Below are 21224 nucleotides of genomic sequence, written 5' to 3'. Positions count from 1 at the left end.
CAATGGTATCTGCTCGCTCACTCCAGAAACAGGAAGAGCCTCAAACCATTTGTTCAGGGTTTTGACGAAGAAGTCTGACCATCTTGTAGGTAGGTGGCCATGCAGTCTTTTGACATCCCATGGAATCCAGCCACTAAGAGCTCTAGTCCAGTGTCATGTGTCCAACCCACCTGATTTTTGATGTCTTGGCAAACGAGACAGAGTCCTTGATTCTTGACCGTCGACAGAGGTTAGAACTCCAGATTCCTTCTCTCACTTGAGTGGAACGTGATACTCCAAACATAGCTCTTTCGATTTATCTTTGGGATACCCGAATAGCATTCTCGTCCTGTTTGCATATAGGGCCCAGGTCTCTCAGGCATATATTAATGCAGGAAGAACTATGGGGTCAAAAATAATTGCCCAGAGCCGGAGGTTCTTCATTCTCTTAACCACTTCTTTGATGCTCTTGAAGGCGTTCCACGCTGCTCTCTTCCTCCTGCGCAGTTCTGGTGCCAAGTCATTCCTCATGTTGATTTCTCGACCCAGGTACACATAGGTGCTGCATTCAGAGATGTTCATTCAGTCGAGAGCAAATGGAATGTCAGGGACTAGTTCGTTTTTCATGAACATTGTTTGGGTGAGATTCAGCTGCAGTCCGACACTCAAGTCGAAGTCAGCCAGCATTTGTGCCACTTGGCTAACTTAAATGTTGGACATGGGAGGCTTCTGGTGGACAGTTCCACAATGAATTTACCACATCATATTCAATCAACAGTTTTGCCAACGATGTCACTGTTGTCCCAAAATTCCAAACAGGATAAGACCACTGTTTCCTTCATGCAAAATTCTACTTCACAGAGTGTAGAGAAAGGGCAGCAAAGTTTAAGAAGAGAAATCCCAGAATGAACACCAACTGGGAGCTCTTTGGCACTATGGCAATGTGGGAAGATGCCATCATTGACAACATCTACAAGGAATATGATCGACTGGTTCAACATGTCCATGACTGCATGAATAATGCCGAAAGTGGAAAAGCCATAGACCCCTGTCTTCGGAAACTTTCGAGCTTATTCGCCAACGTGGTTTGGCACGAACCTCAGGCAACCACAAGCTAACGTCTGAGCTCACAAAGCTGTGCAGAGAAGCGATAAAGAAAGACCTCAAAGAAAGGAAAGCAGCAGTGTTGGCAGATGTGGCAGAATCTGGGAAAAGATTCATAATGCTCGCCTGTCCTTCGCCAACTACAAGACCAAGATTTCTGCCCTCTGACATCCTGATGGATCTATCACATCTTCCAGAAGGGCAATGGAGAGGGTTATTCATGACTTCTACTTAGATCTCTTCAATAGCTATGTCCACCTGCCCACAAACCAAAATTAGCAGGTTGGATATGTCATTCCCAACATCCTCCCTTCTGACATACAACATGCCATTTTGTTGGTTAAGATGCGTACAGCACCTGGTCCAGACAAGGTCAGACCTGAACACCTGAAGAATCTGCCGCCAATACTCGTCAATACACTGGCTTGGCTCTTCACATGCTACCTGTCCGAATGCAAGATTCTGTCCCAGTGGAAAAACAGCAGGACCGTTCTGTTGTTCAAGAAGGGAGACATCCATGACATTGGCAACTATCGCCCAATCTGCCTATTGTCTGTCGTCTACAAGTTGTTCACTCGAGTCATCCTGAATAGAATAGCAGAACATTAGACAAAGGACAACCTGTGAGCAAGCCAGGTTCTAAAAAGGATTCAGCATGATAGACCATATCCACACAGTGACCAAGCTCATTGAAGTTTGGCGAGAGTTCAAGATGCCACTCTGTCTAACATTCATTGATTTAAAGAAGGCCTTTGATTCTGTTGAGACTGAAGCAGTCATCGAAGTCCTAGCCAAACAGGGCGTTCAAACTCAGTATATCAAGATCCTTCTCAAGCTATATTATGGATTCACCACCAGGATCTCACCATTCCACAAGGAAGTTATCATCGATGTAAAGAGAGGGGTCCGGCAGGGTGATACCATTTCATCAAAACTCTTCAGTTCCACCCTCGAGAACGTCATGCAATGACTGGAATGGGAAGGAATGGGAGTGAAGATAGTCAGCAACTATACCACCTCTGCTTTGCTGATGACATTCTAATAAGACCAAACATTAGAATTTATTTTTACTGACAAAAATAGATTATAAAATATAAAGATTTATATATTTTAGGTAGCAATGCTTTTATACTCTACCCACATTCTAGGGTCAATCTCACCCAGCCACAGGTTAACAGTAGTATATACAGACATGAGAATTAACACCACATTTGCTTCTAAGAATTGTGAGAATAGTAGATTTGGTGCCATTATTTAAATATAAGTTAGATATATAATCTAGTAATGGGTCTTCATTAAATGATCACTATATCAATGTATCACTGTCATCCCGTTGTTTGTCAATTTACTCGAACAAGTATCAGTAATGTCTCTATTCCTCCCAGCCCTGAGATTTTAGCAGCCTTTCTTTACTCGTCGTTTCCAATGATTGGAGGCTTTTTCAAGGTCAGGGAAATTAGACCTATTGCTACTGTTTTTGGCATATCGAATAAGCCATGGGTAAATTGCCAGGCTCTGCCTGTGTAGGCGGAATACTCTTGGTAGCTTGCCGTGCTCTCTGAGAGGTATATTACTCTCTATGATTTGTTGCGTACTGTCTGAACTCCATCATATATGATGTGGTAATTATAGAAAATGGGTAGGAAGTGTCCTATAAAGCTTCCTACCGGAAAGCAGCCTGGAGCATGGTGTCAGTTGGATAGTGGAGGTCAGCTGCCGGGGCTGGGTCCCTTGGGGAGGGGAGGGCTCCCGCCCGCCCCCTCTGGGCACTCCAAGTGAAAACAACCTGGTGTGGAGTTCAAGCCTGCGGCTTCATTAAATAATATATAATTTTAATTATCATATTAAATTCATAGAATAATTAAGACACAAAAATAAAATTGTATGTCTCTGAATTAGAAGAGAGAAATGAAGTTGATTTATTTATGGATTTACACTAAGGATAATAGAAATTGAAGATGAATAATGATTGTGGTTCATATTAACAGCCTTACACATGCATATACATGCCTATTACTCATTTATATGCTGTATCACTGTCATCCCATTGATCATCAATTTTCTCGAGTGGGCACCAGTAAGGTCTCCATTTGTCCTAGCGCTGAGATTTTAGCAGCCTCTCTTTACTCGTTCTTCCCAGTGGTGCCACATTGGAGGCTCTTTCAGAGTCAGGGAAATGAGACCCATCATTGTGACTGGTTTTGGATTATCAATACGCCACGGAGAGCTTGCCAAGCTCTGCCGAAGACAAGTACAGGAGGAAAAAAGTATCTTTCCATAGAGACCATTAATACCTCAGAGTGAACGTGTGGACTGTGTCCTTTCACAGGCTCTCGAAGGAAAACAACCTAACTTGAGTTTTGTTTGTCAAAGACATGGCATGAGAACAAGAGCCTCCATAAGGCACCAAGTCGGCCGGGTGGAATCAACAGTAGGTTGAGGAGAATGGGTGCAGGGGCTCAGAAGCAGGGGATGGCAGAAGGGATGTCCCAGGTGGACCCTGCTGGGACCTCTGCCAGGGAAGCCTGTGATCTGGAGGTCAGAGCTGGTTGGATCTCGGACCCAGGCTCCACCTGATTCATGATCCCCGACTCCGCTGGCTGTTTCCTCAAGACTGTCCAAGGCGATGCAGTCAGCCCGTCCAAAATTAGACCCTACGCAGCAAATGCCTAATCACTCTCCCCCTAGACTTACTAGTCTTTTAAATTCAGTCTCTTCTCCCCCTTCTCCAAAAGGCTACATGCTCGCTGGCACTCTCCAAACCGCCTGCTTGCTTCAGACAGGTGCAGTGGGAGGGAGGGCCCTCTGGCTCTCTACCTCTCTGAGTTGACCTGCGAGCTCTCGGGGGGAGAGAAACAAATAAACAAGAGAAGGCAGATGAGGGGAGCAGCAAAGGAGAAACTCTACGACTGACCAAAAGAACAGAAGAAGCACATACTAGACGCTGAGGTTAAATACGAATCCATTAAAGGCAGCCACATTTGTCAAGGCCTTCAAGAGGATGGCATAAAATGATTTCTAATTTCAGAATCAGGTCCCCCACTTCCTTAGGAAACACTGTGGCCTGTGGCAGTATAAATCCTGGCGACCCAAATTAACATTGAGATCAAATCCGAAAGTAATCCCCAACCCCGATTTCAGCTACCCACTTCAACTCGGTTCCTGGATTCCTTTCACCAAATTGGCAACTTAGAAAACTAGATCTCAAAGCATCTATGCCCTCTTTTTCTAGCTCTTTCCGTTTGTCTTGGGGCCACACCTGGCCATGCCCTGGGGATCCCTCCTGGCTCTGCCTTCAGGGATGGGCGGGAAGGAAGCCGGGCACTGGTGAGGATGGAGCCCACCACTGGCCGCCGGCAAGGTAAGCGCCCAACACTGTGCTCTCTCCCCAGCCCCCAATGCTCCATCTCTAAATGAAATTAATGAAAAGTTAAGTATGGGGCCAGAGAGATGGTTGAACAGGCCAAGCATGTGCTGTGTGTGCAGCTGACCCCAGTTTGATCCCCAGCACCACACGGTCCCCCTAATACTGCCAGAAATAGCCCCAAGTACTGCTGGGTGTGGCCTCCAAATGAAACAGCAAATAAAACAGTCACAGAACCCAGGCTATGACTCAAGAGGTAGAGTACGTGCCTAACAGATGCTGCATCTGAGGCCCTGAGTTCCAGTCTCAGAACTACATGATCCCTGAGTATTAGGTACTAAAGTATTGGGTGCCACAGTATTAAGTACTAAAAGGCAATACCTTGATAATTTTACTTCCAGCTCAGCCAGTTCATGATTTGTTCTCCCTGGACCGACCACCAGGAGGAAAAGGGTCATTCGGGTACCAATTGACAATGTGTACTTGGGACCGTGGGAACTGAAGGAGGCCTGGGCATTCTCACGTTCCCATACAGTTTGGCAGTGTCATAAATTAGATCACAATTTCGTTTCTGCACACATAGTGCAGTGATGATAGGAAGCTAGAATTTGAATAGGGAAAATCTTCATATTTACCTCTTCTTCCACGTAGCTGTTAATTATTTAAGCATGTTTTTGTCTTTAATGTTGAAAAAATACATGCATGCACATATATATGCACATTTATATATTTCTTTCCATAAAGTTAAAGTTTCAACCATTCATTGGCTTACTATTACCAGAATCAATCCACTGAAATTAAGAGGTGGTATCGGGTTGGGAGTGGAAGAGTTCATCTCCAGAGACTCTCGGGAACGTGTGTATCGTTCCCCATTCTCAGTGCTCCTCACTCATTAATGTTGCACCTTTGTCACTGACTCGGTTACAGTTGCAAGCACATTGCTTCTTGAAACTGCAAATCAAGCTGTTTAGCAGACACTTCTTTCTCTCATTCATTGTTCAGTAGTGAACCAAAAACTGTAATTACTTACTTAAATTTAAATTTGAGTCAGGAAAAAATCCTGTCCACTTTCCCTCTTACTGGACTCATAGTGACTAAAGGATCCAATCTTTCCTATTTGCAGACTGAGTTTTAAAAAAATTTCCTCCCTCTAGTTCTTACATGGCAGTTCTGAAAACTCTTCAGGAAACATGTATTACATTATTATCTTTTGTGCACAGGAGTTACCCCTGGTTCTGCACTCAGGGATCACTCCTGGCAGGCCGAGGGCCCCAGGATTTGGAACTGGTCAGCTGTGTGCAAGGCAAGTGCCGTACTCGCTTTAGTAGGCCTCTGGCTCCCAGTGGACGTTAAGTCATTGAGTATGACTTAATTATTTCAACAACATATCCTATATCATATTCATGTGACTAGAAAATAAAAGATTTTAAACAATAGTTTGTCAATGAAAAATATATATAACTGAGTAGAAGCATGTGGTGAGTATTAGGTACCCTTTTTAGTACTCATTTATATGCATATATGAAAAATGGGCAAAGGTGAAAGTTGGCTTCTCCCTGGAGGACAGAAAACCCAAACCAATTTCTTATTCTGTCCTCCTCTGTCAAATAAGCTACTTTATCAATGAGGCTCTAGGACCTAGTAACCTTCCAAATACGTTTTATGAATAATTTTTTTTTAATAGAAGGGTAGGCCACACCCGGTGGCACTCAGGGCTTCCGACCTTACTCCTGCTCCGTGGTAAGGAATCACGCTTGCTGGTGTTCAGGAATTCATACGTTATGCCAGGGATCAAACTGGGCTTGACTGCATGAAATGCAAGTGACCCAACTTCTGTGCAATCCTAGTCCTGATACTAAATTCTTACCCCAAAGATTGCTTTTTTGCTCACCACTAGGTTACATTCTACCTTAGATTCCTCATATGCAAATGCAGTCTTTATCATTGAGAATGTTGGAATTACCAGGAGCCCACCAAAAGATAATTACTTTGTCTCTTAGTAAATTACTTCAAATTCTCTGTTGAAGAAAGTGGATTTTGAAAACTGTTAAAACCTGAAATACGTCTTTAAATGAAGAAGCTGCAGCATTAGCTTCAGAATTAGATACAGAATTACTTCAGTGTGACAGAATACCATCTTATTTCTTCCTCAGGGCATCCCTGAAAAAATATTAGAGTTATTCATTCTATCCAAAATTCAGAAAGGATTTACATAAGTTGGCATTTAACTTAATATACTTAAAATGGTCAGATCGATGTTATTTTTTTACAGTAAGAAGATGAACAAGTCTGAACAAATAAAGAGAGTGAAAACAGAATGATATAAAAAGATCCTCTCTTTGGCTATTTTCCATTACATACTACATTTTTTTCATTAGCTAGCATTTTCTATCTTCCCTAGTATCATTTGTCATATTTTAACTCAAATAATCAACTTTGTGCCCTAATTTCTTCTTTTCAAACTGAAGAGTTAAATTTAGGTCTTAATTAAGAAATAAGACTAAAAATAAAAAGGAAAGAAGACTAATTTAAAAACAACAACAAAAACAAGCCTTCATACCAACCTAATGCTTACTGTTTGGATGCTATGAGAACCCCATTCCTAAAAATTTTATTTTTCTCCTTTAAACTTTGATTGGACCATGCCATACTCTTACAAATAACTTTCATAAAGACCCAGACCCCTGTACAACTAGAGCTAGTTGATCAATACTAACTGTATACTAGAAACCGTCTCAACCAACAATTACCCATTTCCTGCTATCAAATTTAAAAACATGCCCTGAAGACCTTGTTCTGCCATTTTCTAGATAGGCAATGTGCGTTTATATTTAATATTCATTGCCCAACTACTCATACTTACCATTTTCATTAATAAAAATGCACAAATTTGCTCTAAAAATTCTTCTGCTTCTGCAAATTTGTACAGTATGCATTATCTAACTCACTCAACGTACAGCCAAACTCGCATTGCCTCTCTCCGAAGCGTTCTCTACCCTCTGTGATAGCCAAATGTGCTTCCTAGTCAATAAATTGCTTGCTGGATAATAAAGCCCTTCTTTTCTGTTCAGATGTTCCTGTGATATTTGAATGAAACACTTTTTTTGTTATGCCTGCACATAAACAGGAGAGAAAGAGAAAACCACTTTTAATCAATTCCAGTTTTCATTTTTTCAGAAATCCTGACCCATTATCTTTTGTTACTGCTGGAAAGAAGCTCACATATGTGTATTTGCAAAACTTTTCACTCCTATTTTTTTTAATTTCATCTGACACCACTAAGAGACAGAGTTTCAACTTTTATAACAATAATATATGTCAGAAGAAAGTCCCAAGGGGAAATAATCAGTAGATAGAGGATGCAGAGGGACGATATAATAAATTAGCAATTGCCTGGCAATGCTTTTGGACAGTGATAAGTAAGGAATGAGAAGTGCACGAGGTGGGTGAGGTGGGGGGAGGGGAACTGGGTGCTTTTGATGGGTTGATGGGCTCCGGCCTGGGCTTGCTCACAAAACTGAAGAGAAGGCAGGAGACCAACAGGAGAAGCGACTGACTTTGTGCCCCAGAGAGCACAGACAATAAATGCTCCTTGCCCGGAAAGTAAGGGTCTCCTAGGGGAGTTCTATGCCATTCTAACAAAGGACTCTGACTTCTGGAAGAGTGACTGTGTCTGGTGGTAAGTTGCAGAAGAGTACAGACTCGGAGACCATGGTCTGCTCTCCTACCCAGTGAGGTTTGCCTCTGGGTGTGCAGGGCCGGAAGGTTTCCAGTGAAGAGCACTGCCTTCCCTCTCAGTAAGAAGGAAACCCTTTCACTGATGACATGCTTATGTCTAGTGTAAGGTAGAAAGGAAGAAATGCAGAGAATTTTTGTCTCCAGCTCAAATAATTAACTATGCAACATGGTGTTTTGGTGTCCCTTTGTGACTAATATGCAATGACATATGATATTTCTGTTTAGCCAATATGTATTATTTCTGATAGTACTAATAACCTCACCTTTATTACCTGATTTTAGCGTCAAACAAAATAACTCGTTAAGCTCTGACTACTTGATACTCTGAAGTTGCTCGTTAGCCCACCCTTTCTTTTCTCCTCAGCAATTATCTTTAATTATATAGGCTGCAATGCACCTGTCAACATGATTATTAGCTTTGCCAGTTTTCATTATTAAGTATAGGCACAAAATTTTACTGCCTGGTGCTACGCATGATATATATGCTACAAACAAACAAATATTCCAGGCAGGTCTTTGAATATGGGTATATCAATCCATATATCTATAATCTATCTAGACTTACCTGTTTTTGTCTCCAGCAATAAAAGTACAATCTGTGAGTAAGAGCCGAGAGATCTGGAGGAACGGTACGTGAGGCAGGGCTTTTGCATGCACGCTGCCAGCCCCTCACAGGCGGCCCCAAGTCCAGCCAGGGTCTGACCCCCAAACCAAAACTAATAAATTAATTTAATCCAATGCAATTGCACAGGGACAAGCATTTCCTCTTCCCTGACATCCCCAACAAGAATTGCTTCCTAATTAGACAATAACTCTTCATCGCCTATTACCAAGGACTGACAAAAGAACACTTCCTGTCTGATTATTTTGGGGCCACGCCCAGGTATCCTCAGGCCTTATTCTGGGCTCTGCATTCAGAGATCACTCCTGGTGGGCTCCGGGCACCACACGGGATGCCAGGGATCAGCCCAGCCACCGCACCCGAGTCAAGCACCCTCCGCGCTCTACTCTCTCCGGCTCCACACCTCACTCTTTAACTTGTTTTGTTGGACTTCAGAAACTAAAGCAGCTTTATGGTGTCCTTTAAAATCTGCAGTAGCAGCAGCTTGCTACCTCGCCAGGATGCTGGGGAAGGAAGCTCACGAACCCAGGGCTATCTGTGAGCGGACAGAACTTGGTGGCACTCAAGGAAAAAGGAAAAGGCAGCACTCATACACATACCACTCACACACACACACACTCACACTCACTCAAGGAACAAGGAAAAGACAGCTCTCATACAGACACACACACACACAGCAAAAGAAAAAGACAGCACTCATACACACACACACACAAACACACAGTCACTCAAGGAAAATGGAAAAGACAGCACTCACATTCAAACACACACGCACACACACATACTCACTCACACACACAGACACTCACACTCACTCAAGGAACAAGAAAAAGACAACTATCATACAGACACACACACACAAGGCAAAAGAAAAAGACAGCACTCATACACACACAGTCACACACAAACACTCACTCAAGGAAAAAGGAAAAAAACAGCACTCACACACACAAACATGCACACACACACACACACTCACTCAACCACTCAACCACCTTCAGTACTTCAAGCTTCCAAAAGTCTTTGTGTCTGTCTCTACACGTCTTCCTCGCATGCAGGAGGCTGAGGTGCCAGCACTCACTCACGCTAGACCCACCTGCCGTTTTGCGTTTCTCCTACTGAGGCGGGGCTAGTCAGAAAGCAGCTGCAAGTGGCTCGGGCCAAGACAGCCCACACCTCAAAGTGGCTTATTTAGACAGAACCTGCGTGTGCTTCGGAGAAGCCAGTCCCACACCCGCACCAGGAGAGCGTGACCGACAGAGCAGGTGACCCTTCCGGCTTGGGGCACGGCCTCAGGGGCACAGTGCAGCTCCCCCAGCCTCACACAGCCCAGGGCAGCCCCGTGACTGAGATGCGGTCACCTTCCACCGTCGGGCCACACTTCATTTAGATTTTCCATGCCTGTGTTCTCTCCGTCCTCCTGGGATTGATTTCGCCTTTGCCTACTAATCTGAGTAACGTTAACTTGACTGGTGCCACTAGCCCAGGGAAAGTCCAGTAGGATGGAGAAGGAAATTCTCAATACAGAATTTTTGGTTTGTTCAGGGGCCGCATCTGCGGGGCTCAGAGCTCTCAGGGACGGTTCCTGGCGGTGACGCTGGCGGTGCAAGGGACCAGACCTGAGGACCAAGGCCAGACACGTGCCTTCCCCGCAAGGCCGTCTCTCCTGACTGACTTCTGAACATCCCTCATATGATCTCTTCCTAAATTAAAGAAAATTAAGTTAAATTTAAATGGTTTCAATGGCTACAATAATATGAAAGTTGACAATCTCCTGAAATTCCACAAAGTTATAATGGCATAATAATTTGATCACTGTATCACTGTCAGCCCCTTGCTCATCGATTTGCTCGAGCGGGCACCAGTAACGTCTCCATTGTGGGACTTGTTACTGTTTTGGGCATATTGAATATGCCACGGGGAGCTTGCCAGGCTCTGCTGTGTGGGTGAGATACTCTCGGTAGCTTGCCGGGCTCTCTGAGAGGGATGGAGGAATTGAACCTGGGTTGACCGCATGCAAGGCAAATGCGCAACCACTGTGCTATCACTCCAGCCAATAATTAGATATATACATATTTTTTAAAAATATATTTTTGCAAGTACATAAATTAAAATAAAAATAAATCATTCTGTACTAATTATTTTTAAATTTACATGAAATAGATGAACTCTACAATTATAAGATGCATTAAGAATACTGAGAATTGAGAAATATTCAAGGAGAAAATCTTAATACACCTATAAAAGTATAACTGTGTTTTATCCTGAGAAAAGGAACCTTAACTTTATGTTAGAAAATATTCTATTAAATGTCAGTGCAAAGGTAAATTTTCCTGAGCTGGGGAGTTGTTAAGCGTTGTATAAAGATTTGCATACAGAGCTCAGAAGTTTGAGAAGTGCTTTGCACCTTTCACTTAGATGGGTCTGGGCCCATTGCAGACCCCACCTTTGACCCAGGGGTGGCATCGCTCACTAGTCTCCCAAGGCCCTGCCCAGGGCCCACCTCCTAGGTCCTGTCCCTCGAGTGGGTCTGCCCCAGTGATGGGTGCTGGTCTTCTCCCTAGACTGTTCTTCACCCAGCCGGCGTTTCCCAAGTCTGAAATCCTGTCCCTGGCATCTCTCGAACCCCAGTGGTTCCCCGATTCTAGGCATCATCCTAAACAAATGCCACCTGTCTAAGCCTTTCCCTGCTGTACTCTGCCATTTGTCTAAGTCTCTATCCCTGCTGTACTCTGCCATCTGTCTAGGTCTCTGTCCCTGCTGTACTCTGCCATCTGTCTAGGTCTCTGTCCCTGCTGTACTCTGCCATCTGTCTAGGTCTCTGTCCCTGCTGTGCTCTGCCATCTGTCTGGGCCTGTCCCTGCTGTGCTCTGCCATCTGTCTAGGTCTCTGTCCCTGCTGTACTCTGCCATCTGCCTAGGTCTCTGTCCCTGCTGTGCTCTGCCATCTGTCTAGGTCTGTCCCTGCAGTACTCTGCCATCTGTCTACGTCTCTGTCCCTGCTGTACTCTGCCATCTGTCTAGGTCTGTCCCTGCAGTACTCTGCCATCTGTCTAGGTCTCTGTCCCTGCTGTACTCTGCCATCTGCCTAGGTCTCTGTCCCTGCTGTGCTCTGCCATCTATCTGGGCCTGTCCCTGCTGTACTCTGCCATCTGTCTAGGTCTCTGTCCCTGCTGTACTCTGCCATCTGTCTGGGCCTGTCCCTGCTGTACTCTGCCATCTGTCTGGGCCTGTCCCTGCTGTACTCTGCCATCTGTCTGGGCCTGTCCCTGCTGTACTCTGCCATCTGTCTGGGCCTGTCCCTGCTGTACTCTGCCATCTGTCTGGGCCTGTCCCTGCTGTACTCTGCCATCTGTCTGGGCCTGTCCCTGCTGTACTCTGCCATCTGTCTGGGTCTGTCCCTGCTGTACTCTGCCATCTCTCTGGGTCTGTCCCTGCTGTACTCTGCCATCTGTCTAGGTCTCTGTCCCTGCTGTACTCTGCCATCTGTCTAGGTCTCTGTCCCTGCTGTGCTCTGCCATCTGTCTGGGCCTGTCCCTGCTGAGCTCTGCCATCTGTCTAGCCCTCTCCCTGCTGTATGCTGCCATCTGTGGCGTGTGAGCTATCTGTTCCTGCTGTCCATGTGGGCACAGGTGAGTATTTGTGGAGAGTCTGCTGGGTGCATTTTTTTACCTGCTGTTATCTCCCACCCCCAGGCACCTCATGATCCATTTTGATTCAATCCTTTTTATCTTTGCCATTCAAACTGGCCGACTGAGTTCCCCTGGAGCCCCCCGTTCCTCCACTGTCCTCTGTCCAGGCACTGCTCAAGCGCTTGCTTCAGCAAGGACGGCCACCAGAGTCCCAGTGCGCGGGAAATAAAGCCTGATCTGATCGAGAACCTCCAGTATAAATTAAGCACTAATTTTTTGTTGCAAATTTATAAAATACCTCAGCGGGCTGGGAGTTAGTGACTGTTCCTAATCTAGGGAGGGCTTTTGTGAAGCTGAGAGTGCCGTGCTCAAGCCAAGTGCTTGAGAGGTTTGTCTTGCTTTTGGAACAAACTCCTTTGATACTTCTTGGAAGATGGTTTCATGGATATGAATTCCCTAAACTGTTACCTGTCCCTGAGGATATTTGCTTTCCTTCAAATCTGAACCATAATCTAGCTGGATTGAGTATTTTGGGTGACATGTTTATTTCATTGAGATTTTGTACTATAATCCTCCATATACTCTGGCTTATAGAGTCTCTTCGATAGACCTGCAAATCCTGCAGGCTTGCCTTTGCATGTAAGTTCCTTTTCAGATATAACTGTTTTTAATATTCTCTATCTTTGGATTTTGTCTGAGTACAGTTTGTTTTTCTTTTTTGGGTCTGCTTTCACTGATACCCTTCAGGTGTTTTGTATTTGACGCCTGTGTTTTTTGACTCAGGGAAATTCTCCTTTATTATCTTAAATACTGGAACAGTCTAGAAAGTACTTATGTTACTTAATTCCCACTTTATGCTAGAACAACTCCTCTTCTATGGCTTTGGAAGAGGTTTCCCCCTCCCCAAACACACACACTCTGCAGGGTATATATGAATGCCTATATACCCAACATTATAAATTTCCTGTTCTTTACTATCACAAAAAGAGTTTTCCTGGTGGTCAAGGTGGCTTGCCATCGTATTTTGCACATGACAGTGCAGAGGGATTGCTTTTAAAGTTTATTGGTCATTAGATTTTGCAACTCCATCTATGGGACCTTGGAGAGGTAGCATTTCCGTTAGAAATCTGACTCTATAATGAATGTGATCCTGGTTATTTTCCTGATGGCCACAGTGACTTCTGTAAGTGATTCTCGCAAGGGGACACATAATTGCTTGGTGACATAAGAAGCGTGTTGCTTTGGACAATGCTCAATGTCCAACAAACTCGCTCTCCCTCTCAGCTGAATGATGGCTGAGTTTGTGACTGTCAGAAAATGTCCTGGTCTCCCTCTGAATGAAACAGATCTAAAGTACTTCTAGCTCATGTTGTATACTTTCCATTACTTACATGTCTAATTTGGGTATCCAGCACTGCGGGTAATCTCCCATGTCTGTTTTGCAGAGACTAGATCCCCTTACTCTTCTATTTTTATTCCCTTGCATAATTTGTCATTTCATGGTTGAGGTTGATTTTAGTTAAGTCTGTGGCTCAAGTGAAGAAGCAAAACTCATCAACAATCTGGGCATATTAATGTTTTGAAGTGCCAATCTATGACTCAGGTAGTGTTTTCACTCATCTTCCCGAGTTCCAGCTCTGTTTAAAGCAACCTGTCCACACAGTCTCCTAAAGAAGTGCCAAGTGATATAAAGTCTATTTAATGGGAAGAGGATGATCTTGTAAACAAACTGAGTTGCAAAAACTGAATATAGGGACCAGAGAGTTAGCACGGTGTGTAGGGTCTTGCCTGACACATAGCCAACCCGCAGGCCATTCCCAGCTCCACACAGAGTATCCTGGGACTTGCCAGGAGTGAATTCTAAGCTCTGAGCCAGAGTCAGTTGAATATAGGCGTCCCCTCGCCCCAAACAAATGATCCTGGTATATACATGCAAGAGTAATGTTGGTTTACACTACATATCAAAATTAATTCAGAATAGATAAAAGACCTAAATATAACAGTTACCTTTGTAACCAGAGAGTCTCTTGCCCGCACGCCTGGCTGTCTTCCCCGGGGCTCCTCGGAGGGGATGGGCTCCAGCTTCTCTCCCCACCCTGAGCAGAGCTCCCGGCAGCCAAAGACCACTGGAGCCTCGCTACAGCCATGCTCGAGGCCCCTCTCCACACGTTCAAACAGGCCTCACGCATGAAGGTACTGGCACAGGAACCCAGGTGTGTGTTAATCCCATCAATGACCAACATCCAGAGACTAAAAAGAAAGCTCCCAGAAGGGATATCTTTAGCCTTCTTCTCCCTCTGGGAGAAACTGGCAATCTTCTGATAGTTTCCTGCCCACATGGGACAGCCTTGCAAGCTTCCCATGGTGTATTCATATGCAAAATCCAGTAACAAGCTGGATCTCAATCCCCTGACCCTGAAGAGCCCCCAGTGCAACATCATTAGGAGGGCTGAGTCGAGATGGACTTCTAAGATCTCAGGGAAAGGACGAAATGAGATGTTACTGAGCCCCGCCCGAGAAATCGCTGATTAACGGGATTTCATGATTCGTGATTTGTGACCTTTGTATTAAGAACCTGCGTCATCCACATACCTCACCCCTGTGTCTCTCATATGTGAGCACCTGCTACCACCAGAGAGAGCCTTCATCATCCTTTTCGTCCTAGAGAACTCCTTCGAATGCTGCAGACTTGCGCCTTCAACGGCCACATTTATACAGGGAAGCTACTGATGTCTGTATTACATGACTACAATAGAATAATAATGTGCCTTTGTGTTTTACTTTGAGCTCTCCTTTAACCCCCTACGTAAAATACGAGAGGCCTGGAGAGACTGAGCCCCAAGCTGTGGGGACTGGGTCCACACAGTGCTGGGATAGAACCGTGTCAGCTGTGATCTAACCCTTGGGGTTAGATAGTAGAGACAGAAGCTGTTCTATATAAGACATAACAGCATAATACACCCACTCAGCTAGTTAAAGACTTTTGTTCTCTCACTACAGTGTGTATCATGTGGGAAACCCCTGCTCCATCCGCCTTTACCAAGCATCATGAGATGGGGCTTTTAAACTCTAAGTGTGGCCAGCAGGATCGTCCAGCGGGGTCTGGCCTTGAAAGCTGCCAACAGGGGGTAAACTCAGGCATCTCACAGGATCCCCTGACCCTGGCAAGGGTGATCCCTGGCCACAAAGCCAGAAGTAAGCCTGAGCACTGTGGAGTGTGACACAAACCCACCTCCATCTTTAAAAACTTAAACATTAACAACTTAGTAACTTTGTAATACCTTAGCAATTTTACTGGACATTCTATTTCTTATGGCTCATTAAATGGTGTTATTTTTTTCTTAGTTTCAGCTCTCATCCAAATTCCTTCCTTGCTAGAGTTCCTTTGGACAATTATCTACTGGCTTGTAAGGACGTAATTCAAAATTAATGCTCACTTTTGAGTGATTGATCTGCTGTGTAGCTGTCATTTTTTTTAAATAAAGAGACTCCCCAGGGTAGAGGGAGAGAAGGTTGTGGCCTCGGGCCACTTCCAGCTCTACTGCCTGTGCAAGCCTGATAATTTCCTGCCTGGATTAAGCCATGTGTTGCTGGGTCCACACGCGGAAGCTGCCAGGCTACACTGCAGGAGGGCAGCAGTGCTCAGGATGATACTTGGGTCACATGTGTGGAAGGCATGCACGCCCCCCTTAAATAGCTCTTACACTCATACTCAGGACTTTAAGCATATTACATGTGACAATAGATTTTCTTTTTCACCTTAATGGGTATCATTTATTAAAAAGTTTCATCAATTTCTTTTGCATTAACAAATGCCTTCAAGGCCAGAGCAGTTTTGAATACTAAAAGAAAATTCTCCTCAGCCACTGTAAAATTTACATTACATTTTTTTAACAAGGATAATGGCTAATCCATTTAATTTCAGAATTTAGAAGTTTCAATACTTTGTCCATATTAACTGAGTAGTAAAGAAAAAAGTCTCACATAAAGTCAACTCCTTCATAAAAAATAAATCAGTAAAAATAGGTTAGACACATTCAATTGATTGTCAAAACTGAAATCATTACCTTTGTTTTGTTTTATATTTTAGCTGTTGACATAGTAATGAACACATAGTGAGCTATTGACTAAGTTGTGTTTACAGCATAACCCTGGGACTTAAGATGACAGTTCACTACTAATTTATCCCTGCAAATATAATTGAGCCTGTCTATTCTTTGTTTGCAGCTCAAGGCTTTTTTCAAGACCTTTGTTCCTCACTGATTACAGGCTCCTTGGCCCGATGGAGTGTGTCATTCTCATGGCAATGACAGAACATTTCAGGGTTCGCTTGTGTCACTTCTAAAATCAAATTGAGTCTCTGGAAAGAGACTGTAAATTCAGAGTGCCCAAGGACCAGGACACTAATTTAGCTCACCACACGTTCTCTACTCTGGTTCAGGAAAAAAGAAAAAAATTCTAGTGTCCTTAGGAGGCAAAATATTTTTACATTCTTCCTGTTTCCAAATATTGTGAACAAAGAATTATTTTAATTGTATTTTGTAAATCTTTGTATGAGGGCTATTTGAATGTGGGTAAGCATGCTTTTTTAAAAAGCTTTCTAGCCAACTCATCTATTGTTCTACCGCCCGGTGAGGCTCACCCCTAGTTGGAGTCTTTGGATCCACCACGGAACCACCGGAGGGAGACCCCTCCCCTCTGGGCCGCCCCCGGCAGCCTCCGCACTTGACCTGCATTGTGTTAAAGGCCCACATTTTACCAATAAAACTGACATACCAAATAATTTGTGCAAATTACAGCAATAGAGAACTTGGGTATCTTCATCTAGAGTAGGGAGGCATTAGTCACATATGTTCTTATCAGCATTTAACTTTTCAAAAATTTATTAATATATGTTTATATGTTCAGTTAAATGATTTTATGATTCTGTACTACATGCTTTGTTTTGAAATTGGAGCATAGAAGCATGAGATCAAGTCTTCTTCCTTTGAAATTCAGATTTTTAAACAACTAATTTAACCAAACAAGACTTCTTTGTCTTACCTTTAACCCCTGAGCATCACTGGGTATGATCCAAAAAGGAGAAAAAAAAAACAATAGAGACAATTAAAATACTGGGGCAGAAGTGGTTACTGAGAAATTAACAATATGATAATGTTCCGGACAAAAGCTTAAATAGACTTCATTTAGCAAGAAATATCTATAAAATCCAGTAATATAAATGATATTAAATGCTGTAATAGCATTTAGTGACATTAACATGTTCATGTAGGAATTTTACAAAAAAATGTTAAAATTAAAGCATATAGTATCTTAATAAAAGTTAAATGTCAAGATTCTGACAACATTAACAAAGACCTCCCAAGAACATGGACCAATACTCGATGTGGAAGATTCAGAATCAAGCAAGGACTAAACTAAAGAGCCCCAAGCCTGTGCTACCTCAGTCCAGGTTTGTGCAGGTGGTGCTCTCTGATCAATATCACAACTAAGTTGTGATACATTAGGCTTTCATGTCATAGTACAGATATATTGAGAAAGCCTATTGATTGAGAAAAGTAGAGAATTATATTAAACTCTTGTACTGAGCCGTAATGACAATGAGAAAGTAAAACTCTTTAGCTACTCTCTTAGTGAAACAATCAAGAAATTTGTCACTGTTGGACAATAGCTGGGAAAAATAATATCCCATGGAAAATATAAACTAAAGACCAGAGCATTAGTAAAGTATGTAGGCACTTTCCTTGCATTTTGCCAACCCATATTTAATCCCTGGCACCACATGTGGTCTCTGAAGTGCTCTGAAGTGGCCAGGAATAATCTCTGAGCAGAGAGCTAGGAGTAAGCCCTGAACACTGCCGGGCTGTGGCTCAAAACAAACAAACAAACAAAAAGCAAAATCTAAACCTGAACTTAAGATTGTTTTGAATGTGTGTTTCCAATAAGTGCATGAGAAGCTCTCGTTTAAAAAGTTACCCAGAAAAATGAACGGGATGACAGTGTTAGCTCTGCTATGCTCGGGCAAAGACATGCTCGGAGAAGTTGCTGTTGAAGGAGTATTCCATCCATGCCCAGGTACAAATTTTTAAGATAAATGTATACTTGAAGATTAAAAATATATCGTGGAAGACAATTCACCTGAATCAGCAAGCCAAGTAGACAGGGCTCTGCTGTAGAGACCTAACACTTCCATAGAGGTACGGAAGCGGCACAGAAGAATAGTTGAAGTCTGAGTCAGCTCAAGTGAGCAAGCACGTGGCTACAATGTGCAAATCCCCGAGTCCGGCCCCAAGCACAGGGCCCCGTGTCCATCCCAGCACTGTTGGAGAGAATCTCTGGAGCACTGAGTGACCACTGTGGGGAGCTGAGCACGGCAATTATAAATATGAGGCTAAATATTTATCAGAGAAGAAAATATGCTTTAGAACATCTTACAGGAAGATTCCATGATAAAATATCGTTTCAAAATCCAAAGCACATCATTGAAAGTAGAACTCAGTGTTGGGATGGACACAATGAAAGACAGAGTCTCCAAACCGGAGGACTGTGTAAGAGAAGTCTGTCACAAAGCTTCCTGCCACCAAAACCCTTTTCAACTTTGAATTCCCTGAACGAAATGGGTACACAGATAATAACAGCTTTTCGAAGGGGTCAGTGCAGAGTCCAGCCTTACCCGGTTGTCTGCAGGGCCGTCTGGCTCTGCACCAACAACCACAGGTGATTCTGAGGGCCCTCCCTCCACTGCAGCACGCAAGGCTCAAATGCCCCCTGCACTGTCTCTCTGCCCCTGTCCTAGCCTCTTTTTAAGATTACGTCACGGAGGCACCGATTGTGCACAAATTTACTCTCCCACCAAAGTAAATCTATTGAGATTCGGGGGTTAACATATGACTATATCTGAACCATAAAAAGCCACTTGAATATATAATACAGAATCATAATTTTTACATAATCATTTGAATTTTATGTAATCTTCAATTATATTCTTTTCTAAACAAGTTGCATATAAAAGTGTTCTCTACTCTGATAGAACAAGGGAGTTGGTGTGATTTAATCGCTGATTAAGTAATTCATCAAACACCATCCCCTCCATCTTAATATTTTTGAAAGGTTTTTATATTTACTTTTGGGGGACATAAATCATTATAACCTTTGAACTCGACTGATATTGTATAACCCCCTGTGTCTTTCTTTTGGTTTCTGTTCTTCATACCTTCCCCACTCGCAGATTGCTTGGGCATAGTGATGTGCTGATTAGGATTTGAGAGGGATAAAATACTTTGTCTTTGTTTGCGAATCTACTCCATTTTGCATTATTTGTATAATTTTCCTATGCTTATTATTTTTTTCTTGTGCCTTTATAATATGGTGGAAATTTGTATTTCAGTATCTACAAAACAGATACATTTTATTTTTTCTGAGCGTTCTGTTTTTTTTTTAACTTTGAGATTTTGCTACAGTCTTTCCAGGTAAGTGCTAATATGAATTTTGATCAAAATAAGAAGAGTTTCTCAATTTTGTTCTTGGTAAGAATATCTTATTCTAGAAAAAGATCTGTTAAATTCTATTTCTAATAAATATCTCTTCTCCCCACCAATAAAATTTTTGAATAATCTTAAACCCAGGTTGGATTATCTCAATCATTTCTGTTTCTTCACTACTTTTTAATGCATTTTATGTTTATATTTTTTGTAGTGTATCTTGGATGAATGTTTCAGGCTGATACCGGGAGACCATTTTCCAATTTATTTCCTTAATTGAGGTAAGTCTATATATTCGTCTCATTTAAAGAACTTTCTATGACTATTTTATTAAAAATGCTTTAGACCCAGAGAGAAGCTGCAATACATCGGGCACTCGCTTTGTACATGGCTGACCTGGGTCCAGTGCTATATAATGTCCAGGTGCCCAGGGAAGGCCCCTCGCCGCCCGGGTTCAGTGGGTCTCAGGCCACTCTCCCAGCCAGGACAGCCCGTGCCACGGGGCAGAGGAGGGAAGGAGGGCCAGGCCGGTTGATTGATCAGTTGTCATTTATTCCATTCTCCCCACGCGCCTGTTCCAGTCTCTCTGAGCCCCCCATTCTAGCCTCACACTGGCCCTCACTCCCGTCTCCTCCCGTCTCTCCCGCTCCTCTCTCCGTGCTCCATCTTGCTCCCTGCTCTCTCTCCCAACTGCTCCAACTCTCTAGTCTCCCCACGCCGCCTCGTCTCTCCACCCTAGCCCCCTAGCCAATGCTACACCCAGTCCCATATAAAATCAACACAAGAAAGCCCTTCCTGACTGCCCACCAGGCTCAGGAAACACCACCCAGGGGTGTTCCTCTTCTCCTAGCATCTTAATTAACATCTTAATACTAGTTATTTTTGTACGGGCACAGTAAGAGATACATTGAGGTTTGTAGGGCAGCTCTCCTGGGAACATCTTGCCACAGACTCAGACTACAGTGCTCAGGCCAGATTAATCATTTCTAAGCCTAGCTGGGTCCGAATCTAGTTATTAGTTTTTGGATCATGACAGCATCTGTCCATGATCAAGCTCTTAACATATAGTTAAGCATTAGGCACTTTGGCCAGGCCCATCTTGATGCCAGGGTAGCACATAGCTCACAGCTTGCCCTGGGTCCTTCCAGTCCCTCGTTAGGACCCTGCCTTTAGGGGTGCTAGGAAGTAAGGGCAGCTGAGGCTTAGGTCGAGAGAACAGATGCCCAGGAGGAATATATCATTGAGAGTCCATTAACTCCCAAGTTACAAAAGCATAGCATTTACTGTCTTCCTGTGCCCATACAA

The sequence above is a fragment of the Sorex araneus genome, chromosome 2, assembly GCF_027595985.1.
Source record: "Sorex araneus isolate mSorAra2 chromosome 2, mSorAra2.pri, whole genome shotgun sequence".
NCBI lineage: Eukaryota > Metazoa > Chordata > Mammalia > Eulipotyphla > Soricidae > Sorex > Sorex araneus.
The sequence above is the reverse complement of the archived record's forward strand: the minus strand, read 5'-3'. Positions refer to the sequence as shown.